Source organism: Ixodes scapularis, unplaced genomic scaffold, assembly GCF_016920785.2.
Source record: "Ixodes scapularis isolate PalLabHiFi unplaced genomic scaffold, ASM1692078v2 PGA_scaffold4__175_contigs__length_147842914, whole genome shotgun sequence".
NCBI lineage: Eukaryota > Metazoa > Arthropoda > Arachnida > Ixodida > Ixodidae > Ixodes > Ixodes scapularis.
Window position 1 is genome coordinate 142,308,873 of NW_024609879.1, and position 15,401 is coordinate 142,324,273.

At 46.5% G+C, this 15,401-nt stretch overlaps 1 long non-coding RNA gene across 1 annotated transcript; it reads right to left on the minus strand.

Moving 5' to 3' along the window:
* Positions 1–566: 566 nt before the first annotated feature.
* LOC121046143 lies at positions 567–11,270 on the minus strand. The gene is made up of 3 exons (XR_005798008.2): positions 10,847–11,270; positions 3,566–3,718; positions 567–1,282 (listed from the first exon to the last, which is right to left on the minus strand). It is a non-coding gene; the product is annotated as an uncharacterized LOC121046143 (long non-coding RNA).
* Positions 11,271–15,401: the final 4,131 nt, after the last annotated feature.

The window sequence follows — 15,401 nt, forward strand, 5'->3', positions numbered from 1 at the left end:
ACCAGTCTTGGGTAGTAACGCACATCTCCTTAGTTTCTTTTTTGATAAAAAGTAACTTTAGTTCTATTATGTTTCTTGAAGTAATAACATTACTTTGGACATTACTTTTCACTGAGCACGATCTAGTCATTCTTTGCACAATTTTCAGATGTTTCCTGACATTTTGAGTGTCATGTTTGCCCTGCACCAACTTGCACTTCCTCTATTAAACATTGGAAGGTGGGGAGGCATTTTCTACATTTTTTTTATTTTATTTTGTAGTTTTGTGGAAAAGTAACTTAAAAGTAATGTTATTCTTTAAAAGGAACTGTAACTGTATTAACTTTTTTGTTGTGGTAACTAACGTCACTACTTTTAAGAAGAAATAATAATTGGGGTAGTATGGATATTTATACAGGGAGTCGTTGGTCAGCCATTTTAAAGTTTCGACGAGTCACCTGCTGTAGATGAGCAATTTTGCCAGTGCAGTACAACCGCTAGCCTGGGGCCTTTAACGTGCACCACGCAGTAGCGATACACGACCGCACGCCGGTACGATGCTCATCCAGATCGAAACGGGCAGGGGTGGGGATTGAACCCAGGATCCCTGGGTTCTGCAGCGCGAGCTTTCACTCCACATGCTCCGAGCTGGTGTGCACTAGCCCACTTGGCCACCAATCTCCCCAGCTCTGAAAGTAACTGTACCAACTTACTTACTGCGAGTAACTTGCCCAAAACTGAACAATTCTTTTTTTGAAGCGGTCGCTTACAGGATTTCGGTATTCTCCCGTGAGTGGCTGATCCAATGCTAAGGAGCTTACACGAACAAACGCCATCCCGCAGACGTCTCACTTGAAAGGCCGTTCTTCCGCGTGGGTTCTTTCGTGGCACAACAGGTTGCAACGGTACTTAAACGTCATCCCACAGACGCCGCAGCTGAACACCCCTTCTCCCGTGTGGACCTTCAGGTGGACCTTCAGGTGACCCGACAAGTGAGCCATCCGTGCAAACACCCTCTTGCAAATCCGGCACTGAAACGGCTTTTCGCCGGTGTGAGCTCTTTCGTGACGCTGCAGATTTTTCTTCTGCGTGAACGCTTTTGGGCAGAGTGAGCAGCTGAAGGGTTGATCCTTTGTGTGAGTCTTCTCGTGATGGGCGATGTCACCCTTGTTGTAAGAGGAGTAGGGGCAAAAGCGGCACTGGTGTGCATCCCAGCCAGGCTGCATCCCTGAGGAAGAGAACCAGTTCTGGCTGTCTTCGTGGCCAGCGCCGCCCCCTCTATCATTGGAAGCAGTCGTCAGTCCTGCCAGGAAAACATGTAAAAACAAAGCTCAAGACAGGAACACCAACCACTAAAGCACAATGTGCACCATTAATGTATGGGCAGTGTAACTGCCCACACATCAATGGTACCCCAGTTGACCTGCAACAAACTGGTCACACACAGCCTATACTGCTGCTTTGCGTGACTAAGGATATTTTTGAGGCTTGTACAGTACTACAGTCTCGGGCTTATACCCAAAAGCCTGGGCTCAGTAGTGTCCCGTGTTTCGTCGGTGGTGATTGACAAGCGGACACAAACTTTTTTACAAATGTAATCTTTTTCATTTTTTGTGTGTTAGCCAGTTGGTTGACCTTGGCAAGTGTGGTACTACTGGAAATGTGTACCGTAGAATACCGCACACCCGCCCATTTCACATTAAGCGCCCGTTACCAAATTTGTAAGATATGAGAAAATACGCCACAGTACATTTATAGGTAAAATTGATGACCGGACAAGCGCCCATCCCCCATTTTTTCTCCAAAGATTGAGTGGGCGCTTGCCCAGTATTTTACAGTAAGTGTCCCGTCGATAATAATAGACAAACCTTTTGCAATTATTTTTTTTATTACTTGTTGGTAATACTTTTACACTTCCACAGCTTGGCAAGCGTGGAAGTGTCAAGGGCAGTTTTTTTGATTGCCTTTGCCGAGTGACTTGGTGTTAACGTTCTTGGCGGTGACTGCGGGCGTACCCCTATAAAAGGGTGCGGTTTTAGAATAAACCTTCAGCTGTGTTCGAGACGTCATGAGTGTCGTCCTCTCTTTCGTGTTCTCCTTTTTCTTCTGCCGGTCTCAGGTTTAGTTACGTCTGCTCAGTAGCACACAATTTTGTGGGGAAGTTTAGGGGCCGGGTCTGTACGGAAAGTTTTTTGGGCGCCGGGCAGGCTTGAACAAAGGTCTATTGCAGGGGAGGCCAAGCTGCGGCTCTTTGCGTGTTAAAGTGCGGCTCGCGGCACACTCCCCTAACCCCCCCACTCCACTCCCCCACCTCACTCACGGTCACACGAGCACTTCCCCAAAAAGAAACATGCAACGCGTTTTAAATCAAAGACAGGTTGTGGTTTGGTAGTCTTCTGCTAGTGCTACCTTACGTACAGTTAGACTGCTTTTGACTCAAGATAGATTGCCGGGTCAGCCTGGCCACTCCTGGTCTATTGCATGGACTCGCACCTTGCAGAACGTTGAAAACAGAACAGAACCTACAGAGCATTTTGTTGCGAAGCGAAGTGAAAATAACAAATATAAAGAGCAATTAGGCCGTCAGTAAAACCTCTCGGCATAAGAAGCCTAATGCCTAAGGTACCACTAGGTATTGGGGCAGCAAGAGGGCCAATGACCCGTGCAGAGGCCCACAGTCTTCTCTCAATATTTTTGGTAAATTGTCACACGTGCATCTGCATGACTAGATTGCATTAGGGCCAAAAAAAAATTAAAAGACCCCTAAAAAGAAAAAAAATGTTTGTTTGTTTTAAATCTGGGTAAGACATGCATGTTAAAAATTATTTTATGGAAAAAAAAAATTTTTAGCGCAAATTTTTTGTTGGCGCAAGATGCCATTTAGTTGGTAGTCACCTCCTTTCAACTTTTCTCTAGGCATTTCGGGCGCGTGGAGGAGAGGTGGAGAGAGTGCATGACCATTCCGTGACGTCATAAGCTTTGTCGCGGAATTTAAAATAAATTTTGTGCTAACAATATTGCACTATAAGTTTTTTTGCGTAAAGTTATCCTTTTGGCATGCGTGTCCCAACCAGACTTTAAAAAAAAAACAATTCTTTTTCTTTTCAGGGGCCCTTTAAGAGTACTCTATTGATTAAGTCTCTACGCAGTTCTCCAAAAACTGGCATCGCAACATATGGACCTGCTAGTGTCGTCATATATCCCTTCCAAAACATAAAAACACATAAATGAGATTAAGAAAGTAAATTAGTGTCTCCACAACAGCTTACACCAGTACACCACATGCAACCAATCAGCCAGTACAGAAAGAGCAGTCGAGAGGTTCTCTACAGGTCAGTAATGTGTGTCTATTGATAGTACAATGGTCAGTCACTACCTGCTAATGAGAAATCGCAACACCACACTAGTCAAGCAAATTAACATACAGTCAATAATATTTGGGATGAAAATATTATCTGTCGAAACACAGGAATCATGGCAAAAACAGGGGTGGGTTATCTTTTGGAGGTGAGAAGTCTCTCAAGATATAACGGAACGGATGGGCAAACTGGTATATTTGATTGCAAGAAATTGCGCGAAATCAGACCAAGCCAAATCCGATCCGCTGCTACCACACTGTTGACAGAGACACTGCAGAGCACTCAAGCTGCCAAAAGTTGACTGGGCTGATGGGTGACCTCCTGTCCAAAGCAGTAACGAGTTGTCAATCACATCTGAGACATTGCCCTCCGAATGTGGCCTGCAAGGTTTAGAAGAGAGTGAATGAACAAAAATGGTGATTCCTGCAAACAATCTAGTGAAAGCTTGCAGTGCAGCATTATGACACAGACCAGAGCTCACAGTGAAGGCCAACTCTAGCAGAACAAAGTACCGGGTGTTTCAGAAAAGGCAAAAGTTTTTCTGACCGTAAAATTAAACTCTACTTCATTGAACGTTTACGACTTTGACAAAATGTAGCGCTAGCCTTTGGGGTTTTGAACGCCGAGCTCCTATTGGCTGATTGAAAGAAATAGTGGGTACACCTCAAGGCATCTAGCATTGAGGTCTACTTTCAATCAAAGCCGATCAGAGCTCAGCATCGTTCTGACGTCACTGTAACTCCAGCGCAAGAGGCAGACGACTTGCACTCAGCACTGGAAAAGGGGGTCCTTTCCTGCTGGCAGATTCCATTAATCTCCACGCATCTGTGGCCTTCGTTGGCCGCCATTTTCTCATGACTACTAATGTTATCTGTATTTCTCTCTCGTGGACTGCATGTCCAAAGCACAGCACTAAACTTCTGTGAGCCTGCAGGTACTTTTGTGCACTCACAGCTGTCCTACAAGATTTATTTCACATGTGTCAGTTTTGAGCTCACGCTGTGAAGCAGAGAGCTTGGAGAAATAAGTTCCTCGTCACACAAATCGATCAGTTGAGAATTGGCAACACACCATTCACCTACTGCACAAAATACAAATGACATGGTTATTACATGGCTTCAGGCTGCCTTGATTTTGAACTTCATACACTGTGAAGGTGACACAATGAACATATATTAATAAACATGGCATGCATTTTCTGGCTCATGGAACTAGCACATTTTTTTTTTTTAAATTATGTCAAGCTTTTTCTCATTGGTAACCTCACTACTTGTCAGTCAGATGAAAAAAATTAATTGATTTGCCACAAAATAAGGGCAGGACACGCTGCTGAAATGTTAAAGCAAGGATTCTGACGTTTAAGCATGTCGTGCCCCAATTGCTGCTTGGGTCCTAACGAGACTCGTAACACATATAGAATAAATATGCAAATTAAGCAGTTGGACATGGGGACATGGTGGCACGCTTCTTAATAAAGGACGCCCTCATGGAACCTTATGGTGGCTCCACCAATAACATGTATATACCCCCACTAAATAAAAATTTTGTTAAAATGCTTATACAGTATGACCTGCTGTTCAAATCGTTGTTCGAGGATATCTTTGTCCTTTGTGATAGAGCAAAAAAATACTATCCCCCCTTCGGCCTTTATATGTTACACAGCCGTGCTTGCACCCTGGCGCAGAGCAGCGGCAAGGAATATGATCACTGGCCCTCTCCGCTTCAGGCGTCCATCAACAGTGGCGGGACATTGCCAAAGATCACGGGTGGCCAAACTACTGCACACAAGCCGGCTTTTTGCGAGAGTGCAGCTCGGTGCGTAAGCATACCCCCCCCCCTCTTTTTAGAGCGCAGCTCTTAGGGGCCCGTTCCCGGCTTGAGCGGCGTCACCAAGGTCATCCCAAGGTCACGTGGCCCCCAAGGTCATCCCAAGGTCATGTGACCCCCCGAGGTCACGTGACTTCCCCGAGGTCACGTGACCCCCCCCAGGGTCACGCCCCCCCCCCCCCCCCCCCCCCCCCGAGGTCCCGTGACCTCCCCGATGACGTCACCGGCATCCGCATCATCACTGATGACGTCATCAGTGATGATGACGATGCGGATGCCGGTGACGTCACTGATGACGTCATCAGTGATGATGACGATGCGGATGCCGGTGACGTCATCAGTGACGATCACGATGCGGATGCCGGTGAGGTCATCAGTGACGTCACTGATGACGTCATCAGTGATGATGACGATGCGGATGCCGGTGACGTCATCAGTGACGATGACGTCATCGGGGAGGTCACGTGACCTCGGCGGGGGTCACGTGACTTCGGGGGGGGCATCCGCATTGTCATCGTCATCATCACAGATGACGTCATCAGTGACATCACCGACATCTGCATCGTCATCATCGCTGATGACGTCATCGGAGTCCGCATCGTCACTGATGACGTCATCAGTGACGTCACTGATGACATCATCGGCATGGTCGCGTGACTCCCCAAGGTCACGTGACCCCCCCCCCCCAGGTCACTTCACCCCCCAGTACCCTTTCCACCTCCTCCTCAAGAGCTGCGCTCTAATTCGGTGTTACAGGGAGTTGTAAACGGCTTTCACTTTTTTACTCTCTGCTTGGATCAGGATGGATAATAGAAAAATAGCTTGCTTTTTGGTGGCCTTCTGCCACCATGCAATTGGACCAACCAAATAAATGAGATTGTGGTCTGTGACATAATGAGCAACCGCCTTATGAATGAAATTCACGAGGCCACCAACCGAGATGGTGGCCTAGTGGCCTCGGCTGTCAAGTTAAAATGGTTATTTTTTATGGCTCTTTGCATACGACGGCCTGGACACCCCTGCAATTTTTCGAAAGTGCTTGCCATCTAGTAGCATTTTCTGGGTCCGCCATTGCTTGGACACCTACTCCGATGTATAGGACATGGGGGCTCCGTTAGTGTTTGGCGTGAACCTAGCTCGGCTCGTATTGAAAACGGCTACTCCGTCCACAACCACCTTTATCTGATGCTTCGGCGTTCGGCAAGGGCTTGGATCCGAACACACGCTTCGTGCCCGAGTAATGGCAACCGCCAATGTTGCTTGACGGACTTTTCAAGAGTCTGTTGTTATGAACACGGCGTATACATACAAAAGTGTTGTTCTTCGCCCTTCACTGGGCAAAGCAAATAAAACTGAGTCCTGTAAACGTTTATACAGCGAGAGGTCAATCTCCCTATGGCGACAAAGGTTCAAGTGTTGGGAGGGGGAAATTAATCCAATCTGGCAAGAGAATGCTAACCTGGAGTCTTCAACATGCTCCACGCAGCTGTGTTTACATGACTTCATGCCGACAGTGGAACAGCTAGGAATATTTTTTTTTGGAAAGGGAAGGGGTGGGGAGGGTTGAGAGGAGAGCCCTATAAGTAGGGTTCGGAGTTTTCGGTTTAAACCGTTAAAAGTACGCCGAATGCATTTTCGTAAATTCGGTTTTAACCGAAAAAGGTCAGTTTTTAGGTTCAGCATTTTCGGTTTAAACCGATAAAAGTACGTCGAATCCATTTTCTAAAATTCAGTTTTAACCGGAAAAGGTCACTTTGACCTTCCAGTCGTACCGCAGAGCCGTGGCGAAAAAGTGGAAAGACAGTGTCTATCGAAACATGTCCGAATGTATGGGATACACGGATGCCATCACGACGTTTTGGTTTGATGCGATCATCGATCGGAACATGAAGTCCGAAATGCCCCATGACTTCGCCATGTACGAGCGTGTTTTCAAACTCGTTGTAAGGAAGACTGACTTGATGCAAGCTCTGCATGTTGTGTTGTGCTTCAAAATGTCGCACCGTGTCTCTTTTGGCAGTCACAATTGGTTGATAGGCCGATTTTGGCTCAGGCAGTGCTTCATGTCCTCAGCCTGCCAGTGTCCAGTGTTAGCGTTGAGTGGACATTCTCGAAGCTCAGGGTCATATTAACAGGAAAGAAAGAGGGCGGATTAATGAGGAGAACCTGGGAAAGTACATGTGTGTGCACTATAATAAGATCACGTAATCCTGACGTACAGAAGGTGAAGTTCCACGTTTTTTCGGCATAGGCTTCGTATCTGACTTGTTAGTACTTCTGTTGTTTTTTTTTTCTTGTTTCTTTTACAGTTGCACACATTTGCCAAATAAAGTGTCTATTTATTTTTCAGTGTATCTGTGCTGTTATTCTTTGAGTGATCACAAATATCAGAGCTAGAAGGATCATCGGATCCAGTGTCCGTTGGTGTTTATTTTATATTCCCCGAAAAAAGCCGATAAAGTTTTGTAGGCATAGATATACGCCGAAAAAAAAAACGAAAATTGATTTTTAAAATAAACACCGAAAAAAGTATGCCGAATTTCGATCAAATAGAAACAGAAAACGCGGAACCCTACCTATAAGTACCATTCCATGTTTTTGAATAAATCCGAAAAACTTAGAAAAACTCCCGCCGGTAAAAATTTTGGTAGATTTAGATTTAGCCGGTAAACTCCCAATGCTTACGTGCCATTGACCCCGCCCCCCCTCCTCCAAAAAAAAAAAAAAAGGACAATATTTTTCAATTATGTTCGATCAACGCACAGGGTCCATTCAGCTGGGAAGATGCCAGCACAGTTATCTTTCAAATCTCGGACCATTGTCGAAAGAAGTCTTACCGCTTATCTCATTAAGGTTCATTCAGGACAACTGGGCTGGGGCTGGAAGCAGCGTCTCCTAGCTAAGACAGGGTGAAAGAAAGCACTGCCAAAACTAGCGCACAAGCAGAGTGGCATCTGAACTCAAGGCTCAAGCACTCGTGCGCCCCAGGCTTGGCAGGATTTCTTTCGCCCAGTCTAGGCTAAGACGCATTTTCTAGGAAGCCGGCCCAGGCCACTGTACTCAGACTTGTACCGTACGCATTACATGTAATCAAATTACTTCTAATCGATTACTTTTTGGAGTAATTTTGTAATCAGTTGATTACTTTTATTAAGCAGTAATCACAAGAGTAATCTGATTACTTTTTGAAGTAATAAAATTACTTGTAACCGTTTCTATTTGTCCACGGGACACCCCCCCCCCCCCCCCCCCCCCCCGCACACGCCTTTTTTTTATGAAATGACAAAAATGATATTTGCTTCTTTTTTCCCGAACGGAAAAAAGATTTTTGCGGAGCTGTGGGAAACGAGGTCAATCTCTTTCTATGTACAGTTTCTGTAAAATGTCCGTTTTTTTTTTGTTTTTTTTTTTTGAGCTGGGATTGGGAGTGGGAAGCCCCAGGGAGGCCACAGTGCGTGACAAAGGCCATTCAGGGCGAAGTTTGAGGAAGCAGAATGTAGCTTTGTGAGTCCTTCGTCCAAACTAGCCCCCTCACGCACACACACACAGAAATAAAAAAATAAAAAAATCCTGCTTAGGGTACCTACTCGCAGCCCGTAGGAGAACCAGAACCGAAGAATGCCTAAAGCGAATGCAAAATATAACAAAGACAGTTGAAATATTTCCTCATTTCCCCTACATTGTCTTTGTGACAAGCAATGTTTCGAGTTGAGAAGTGGTCGGGGCGATATTTTCCGCTAAAGGATACTACACATGATCCGTTTCAAATCCTGGAGCTGCTGCTCTTTTGTATAACATGCGAGCTCATCCACATGTGAATAATAAAATGAGCGACGCAAACTTTGAGCGACAACCCTTGCTCTAACTTAACAAGATCTAGAACACTCTCCGCTCCCCCCCCAGACACACACACACACTGGCGAACGCCCAAATCATTAAACGTCTTCAAACAAATTCTATGCTTGTGTCCGCATTGTGAAGGTGCAACGACCACAAAGAGGGAGCCAGTTTTTCTTCTTCAATACTTGTGCAAATGTGAAATATAGGTTGGAAGTACTTCATTGTTATAAGTGCTAAAGATGTGTCTTCACACAATAAAGTAATCGGAAAAGTAACGAACACTTCTTTAAGTAATGTCCAATTACTTTTGCCGTCGAGTAATCAAGTAATCTAATCGAATACTTTTTAGCCAAGAGTAATAGTAATTGTAATCAATTACGTTTTCTTAGTAACGTGTACAAGACTGACTACTTTCGGGTCCTGACAAAGGCCACTGTTTTGGTTTCCAGTTTGGGCCATACTACCGGGTGAAACAAGGAGACGGTAGGCTCTTTAAATTGACCGGAAAATTCGGTTTCTTAACCTATCGCGCTACGACTTTGTGCAGCGTTGCCCACAGATGGTGCATTTTTTTCTTAAAATTTGCAAAGAGCGAACTTACCTGGGGAAAAAGTAAAGAAAGAAAAAGGCTTAGCTCCTATGGAAACGCAGCGACGCCACCGGTCTGCAGACAACACGGCGCCGTTTCGCACGGTAGACAAGAGATGGCGCAAGCGGTCGCGACGCCAACTGCCGCCAACGAACGAGCAGACGACGCCGAGAACCGGCGTTTTTAGCAGACAAGGAACTGCAGTTGCTTGTTGTTACCGCGCCTGTTTTTGTTTCTGCAACTGTCGCCGTTTGCGGAACGCGATTCGAAAAGATCGTCTGCTAAAAACGCTGGCTCTCGGCGCCGTATGCTCATTCGTTGGCGGCGTTCGTTGCGCCATCTCTTGTCTACCGTGCAAAACGGCGCCGTGTTGATTGCAGACCGGTGGCGTCGCTGCGTTTCCATAGGAGCTAAGCCTTTTTCTTTCTTTACTTTTTCCTCAGGTAAGTTCACTCTTTGCAAATTTTACAAAAAAAAATGCACCATCTGTGGGCGACGCTGCACAAAGTCGTAGCGCGATAGGTTAAGAAACCGAATTTTCCGGTCGATTTAAAGAGCCTACCGTCTCCTTGTTTCACCCGGTATTTGTGCTTTAGAGGAAGGAAAGGTTCTGTTTCTGTAACATTGAAAGCTGTGGATCATAAAGATTGTATAAAATGGGGAAGAGGGGCAGTTGAAACTTCTCTATTACATCCTTTACCACCCCCATCTTGTGCGGCTGCGGGGTAGCTTCCTGGCGATGAGTTTATTGATTTTAATTACGTATTGACATTTATCGAAGCAGCACTTGTGTGAAACTTATGTCGTGGGACAAATTAGTACTGCAAATGGCAATGGCACCAATGCCAAATCCAGCTGAAGAAATGTTAACTGATACAAGTGTGTTTTATTTTTTTATCTACCATACGTTTACACCATTGATTTCCCTATACACCCCCTCCTGTTTTTCTGAAGGCACCCACTATTTAATTCGCAACAACTCCCCTATCCTCAATGCCACCCCTCCCCCTCCCTCCCTCCCCGCCCCCAAATTTCATTTTTTGATGGGAAGCCCCTGGTTTACACCCGGTTATTTATTTTTAATATAAAACACTAAGAAATTAAACTCTGAATTTCTGAAGATCGGGAATTAAACAAATATAAACTCTAATAAACTCAGAATTTTCGACAATACGAATTTGGCGGTCTCCACGTCTCTAAAAGCCCCGACAGTACACACAGGCACTGAAAACTAATCAAATATGAAGCTCACCCTAGTTGCTGTTGCTTCCGAAAGCCTTTGGCACTCGTTGAGAAAACTTCTACATTTAATTTTCTGTCTGTTCTAAGTAAGAGGTCTTGTAACTGGATAGAACTTCGATAGAACAAAGGGTCGTGCACCACATGTGATGCGATTGGTGGCTTGACCAGCTTAACGACACCCGTGCATGATAACGCACGGGTGGCATTTGTGCTACAACACGGAAAAGCAAGGAGCACTCATACACCGCACATCAGGCACATCACGCATGGACCTAAACCACGCCCAAACCCACTTACACCGTGCACAAACCCCATGACTAAATCCACGGAATCCACCATCAAGCATCAACAGGGCCAGTGGATTGGATCGGATCGAGCTGGGATTTTGGGTTCAAAACGTGCAAAAAGTTCACCTATCATCAACGTTGCCAATAATTCAGCCATTCAGCATTTACAAGAGAAAACGTCATCGACATGCGCGGGAGTTTAAATTTTTTTTTTGTCTTTACCTTTTTGTTCTTAAAAGCTCAGCTTTTTTTTACAAATTAAAGAGTTGTGTAGAGGCATGTTTGCCATGATTCTGAATAACCCGAAATTAAAAAACCAGAAAAGTAAAAAAAAGTGGAGAGGAGAGGCAAAATGGTTATTTGACATCGTAACTTCCGCTACAACTCACTTGCACCGTTTTAGTTTTTATTATTTTTTTAATCCCAAAGATATGGGACCCCAAACAAGGCTGGGCAGGGCAGTGTCACGATTCAAATACATCGCGATTATATCTTAGAAATACTTTTGAGTATAGGAAGTATTCACTGGCGGCCATAGTTGTGTGCGCGACTGCTGAGCGCGTGCTGATGGCGAGCTTCCAGGGTTCTTTTGTAACGTGCATTTCGCACCCTCAAGATTGCCGGTCTTAGCAACCTATTAATGTGGGCTCATTCTGAGCATGCGCTCTAAACAGCACCCACAAATATGGCGCCCAGTGAATACTCCTTATTCACTGGACGCCATATTTGAGGGCGATGTTTAGAGCGCATGTCCAGAACGAGCTCACATTAATAGCCTGCTAAGACCGGCAACCTTGATGGTGCTAAATGTACGCTCCAAAAGGACTGCGGAAGATCGCCGTCAGCACACGCTCAGCAGCCGCGCACACAAATATGGCCGCCAGTGAATACTCCCTATATGTATCAAGATACATTTGAAAAATGTATCTGTCTCAGTGGTGAAATGCAATGTATTTACAGTGTTTCGCTGGTATCGCATACTTTGCCAGACTTAAGTATATTGTTATATTTCTTGCCGTTTTTACAATCAATTTAAAAGGTAGAAGCATCTGCTTGGTGCAAGCTTCAGAATGGACCTTTTGCAGAAACATCGATGGTTCGAGAGTCCTCTCCTCCTTCTGGCCGAGCAGAGAGGAAAAATGGTTCCTTTCTGTCGACTTCAAGGCAGAAGACAACCCACGATGGGGACAAAGGCAAGTTTGGGGGAGCCGTATCTAGGCACGGCCAGAGCGGCTCGGTTAGGACTCATCTAGCTAGGTCACAGCGGCGCAACGGGCGAACAGGATGTGGCTGACGTTTTGGGTGTCGAACGAGTGAGAGAGGCGTTCTTTTCTGGCCACTTAGTCTCGAACCCAGTCGACCCAGTCGCGTGTCTAGGTGGCAGCACATATTCGCCAAAAGGTCCACTTATACCATATGAACGTTCCGCCTTATAATCCAGTCACCAACGTTCAAAAAAAAAAAAAAAAGAGAGGGAAAAAAAAAGAACTGGTTTAAGGGAGGTTACTTGCAAGAATAACAGAATAAACTCCTCCCATAAAGCCCTTTACTCTTTCCAATTTAGCAGGGCTTGGTTGGAAAATGTATGGGGCTCTGTTGACCAAAAAAAATTAAAAAATTGTAGAGCCCTTCCACTTCACGTGAAAATGGAGGACCAGCGAAGCTGTTATTTTTACAATGTCTATAGGACGATGCCTAGAGGACGGCGTCTAGGACGACCTCGAGGATGACCTCAAGGACGACTTCTAGGATGACCTCGAGGACGACGCTTAGAGGACGCAAAGGACGACCTCAAGGACGTCTTCAAGAGCGACGCCTAGAGGATGACTCCAAGGACGGCTTCTAGGACGACCTCAAGGATGACTTCTAGGACAACGCCTAGGACGGTCTCTCGGACGACGCCTTGGACGACCTCGATCTAATAACGCCAAGGAAGGCTGACTCACACTGTTTTAGAGCGCAGCTCTTAGGGGCCCGTTCCCGGCTTGAGCGGCGTCGGCGTAACCAAGGTCACCCCAAGGCCACGTGACCCCCAAGATCACGTGACACCCAAAGTCACGTGACCCCCCGCGGTCATGTGACCCCCCTCGAGGTCACGTGACCCCCCCGAGGTCACGTGACCACTCTGAGGTCACATGACCCCCTCCCCCGAGGTCACGTGACCCCCCAATGACGTCATCGTCACTGATGACGTCACCGTCATAAGCATCGTCATCATCACTGATGACGTCACCGGCATCCGCATCATCATCGTCATCATCGCTGATGACGTCATCAGTGACGTCACCGGCATCGTCATCGTCATCACTGATGACGTCATCGGTATCCGCATCGTTATCGTCGCTGATGACGTCATCGGCATCTTCACGTGACCCACCCCCCCAGTACCCCTCCTTCCTCCTCCTCAAGAGCTGCGCTCAAATTCGGCGTTACAGGGAGTTGTAAACGGCTTTCACTTTTTTTTCTTTTTATTTTTAATGCGAAAGTATTAACTGTCTCGTGGAGCGAGCCGACGTCATTAGTCTGAAGCGCGAAAACGGCAGTTTCCTTCGGTTCCACTGGCTGGCGCGTCGACGGGGCTCTCATGTCGGCCGCTGCGCTTGTCAGTTTCCACGACTGCTCACCCCATGGCGCTGCGCGTCCATCAGCGTGGAGCGTCCAAGGTCACCAGGGGAGCACACGCGCCGACAGGCGACGAATGTACGCAGCAGACGAAAAAGGAAGCGGACGAGCGGCTTGCATGCTTTCGCATGCAAGCCGCTCGTTCTTTTCCACTTCTTTTCCCAGATCCTAGTGCATAACAGCTTTGCTGTAAAAAACTTCTAGCCTTTCCACTTTGGTGAAGAAGGAAGACCAGTGAAGCTGTACTATGGTGGGAATGAAGTGATGGCCATTCGAAAGTCGGCAAGCCAGAGTGGAAAGGCTGGAAAGGTTGCCGCCATCTATGAGCGACAGCGGCAAACAGACAACCGGCAAACAGAACGCTCTGAACAGCTGCCACCATCTATGAGCGACAGCGTGCCAACCAGTGTGTTGAATCGACATTTCTGTGCAGATGGACACAATCCTGGGGAAACTAGTCCTTAACAGCTACGCTGTAAAATTGGGGAGTGTGTATGTTTGTACAGCCTAGAACTTAGCCTGCCTCATTGGGCGACTTGTCTCCCAGCTGTACACGAGAAATTTAGCCAGTGCAGTACAACCGCTAGCCTGGGGTCTTTATTGTGCATCACGCAGTAATGAGACACGACCGCACACCGGTACCTGCTCATCCACATTGAAATGGGCAGGGGTGGGGATTGAACCCAGGATCCCTGGGTTCCACAGCGCGAGCTTTTGCGCCACGTGCTCCGAGCTGATGTGCGCTAAAGTTGCTGGATCCTGGGAAAGTGACACCGATGGTCGCCCTCTTGGTCCGTGAAATGAGCAATTTCTCCCAGACCCCTACGTTCTTGGCGAGCTGATCTAAATTCGCTGGTGACGGGTAGCTTTATGGGGACGTTTCTTGTATATCGACATTTTGCCATCCACACACTGGCAAAACAAGAGTACATCTTCATACCACCACCACATGCTGCGTCGGTGCTTGGATGCACTGAAAAATAATTTGCCTGTTTTGAAATACGCAAGAACAACAATATAATTGCAAGAGATCCGTAGAGATGGGCATGATTGATAAGAACTGATTGCATACACAATGCCAAAGACACTTACATTGGCGAGGAACACTTCCAGTACGATGATGCTCCATGATGATCTTGGCGCGACTGGTTTAGAACGACCCTCTGGAAGTTTCGAGGATTTGAATGGACAGAGACAGCGATTTTCATGGCAACGTAGACAGATTAGCCAATTTCCTTCCAAGGTTTTGGTCGTCTGTACGTTAGTATCCGTTTGTGTCTGGCTAGCAGGTAGGGAAGACAATGGTGCTACTTTTCCAGGATCCAGCGACTTTAGTGTGCACTAGCTCACTCGGCCACCGGTCCCCCCCATCTGTTGTCCAATGTCCCCATACTATGGGCGACTCAGAAGCATACCAGACAACAGTTTGAGGTGCGCCCTCTCGGCAAAACAGGGTTCGTTTCAAGCAGACGCCTTTCGTCAAGCATGGTACGCAGTCTTTACCGTTCAGTAACTATGTGGTTCATGTGGGGGGGGCCACGCTTTTTTTGCGGCATTTTTGATCAATAAATAGTTTGAGGTAAGGGCAAGTGCATAAAATGACAAAAAGAGGAGCGCACGCCTAAATTACCATTTACATTCGCCAGGCCCTCTCCA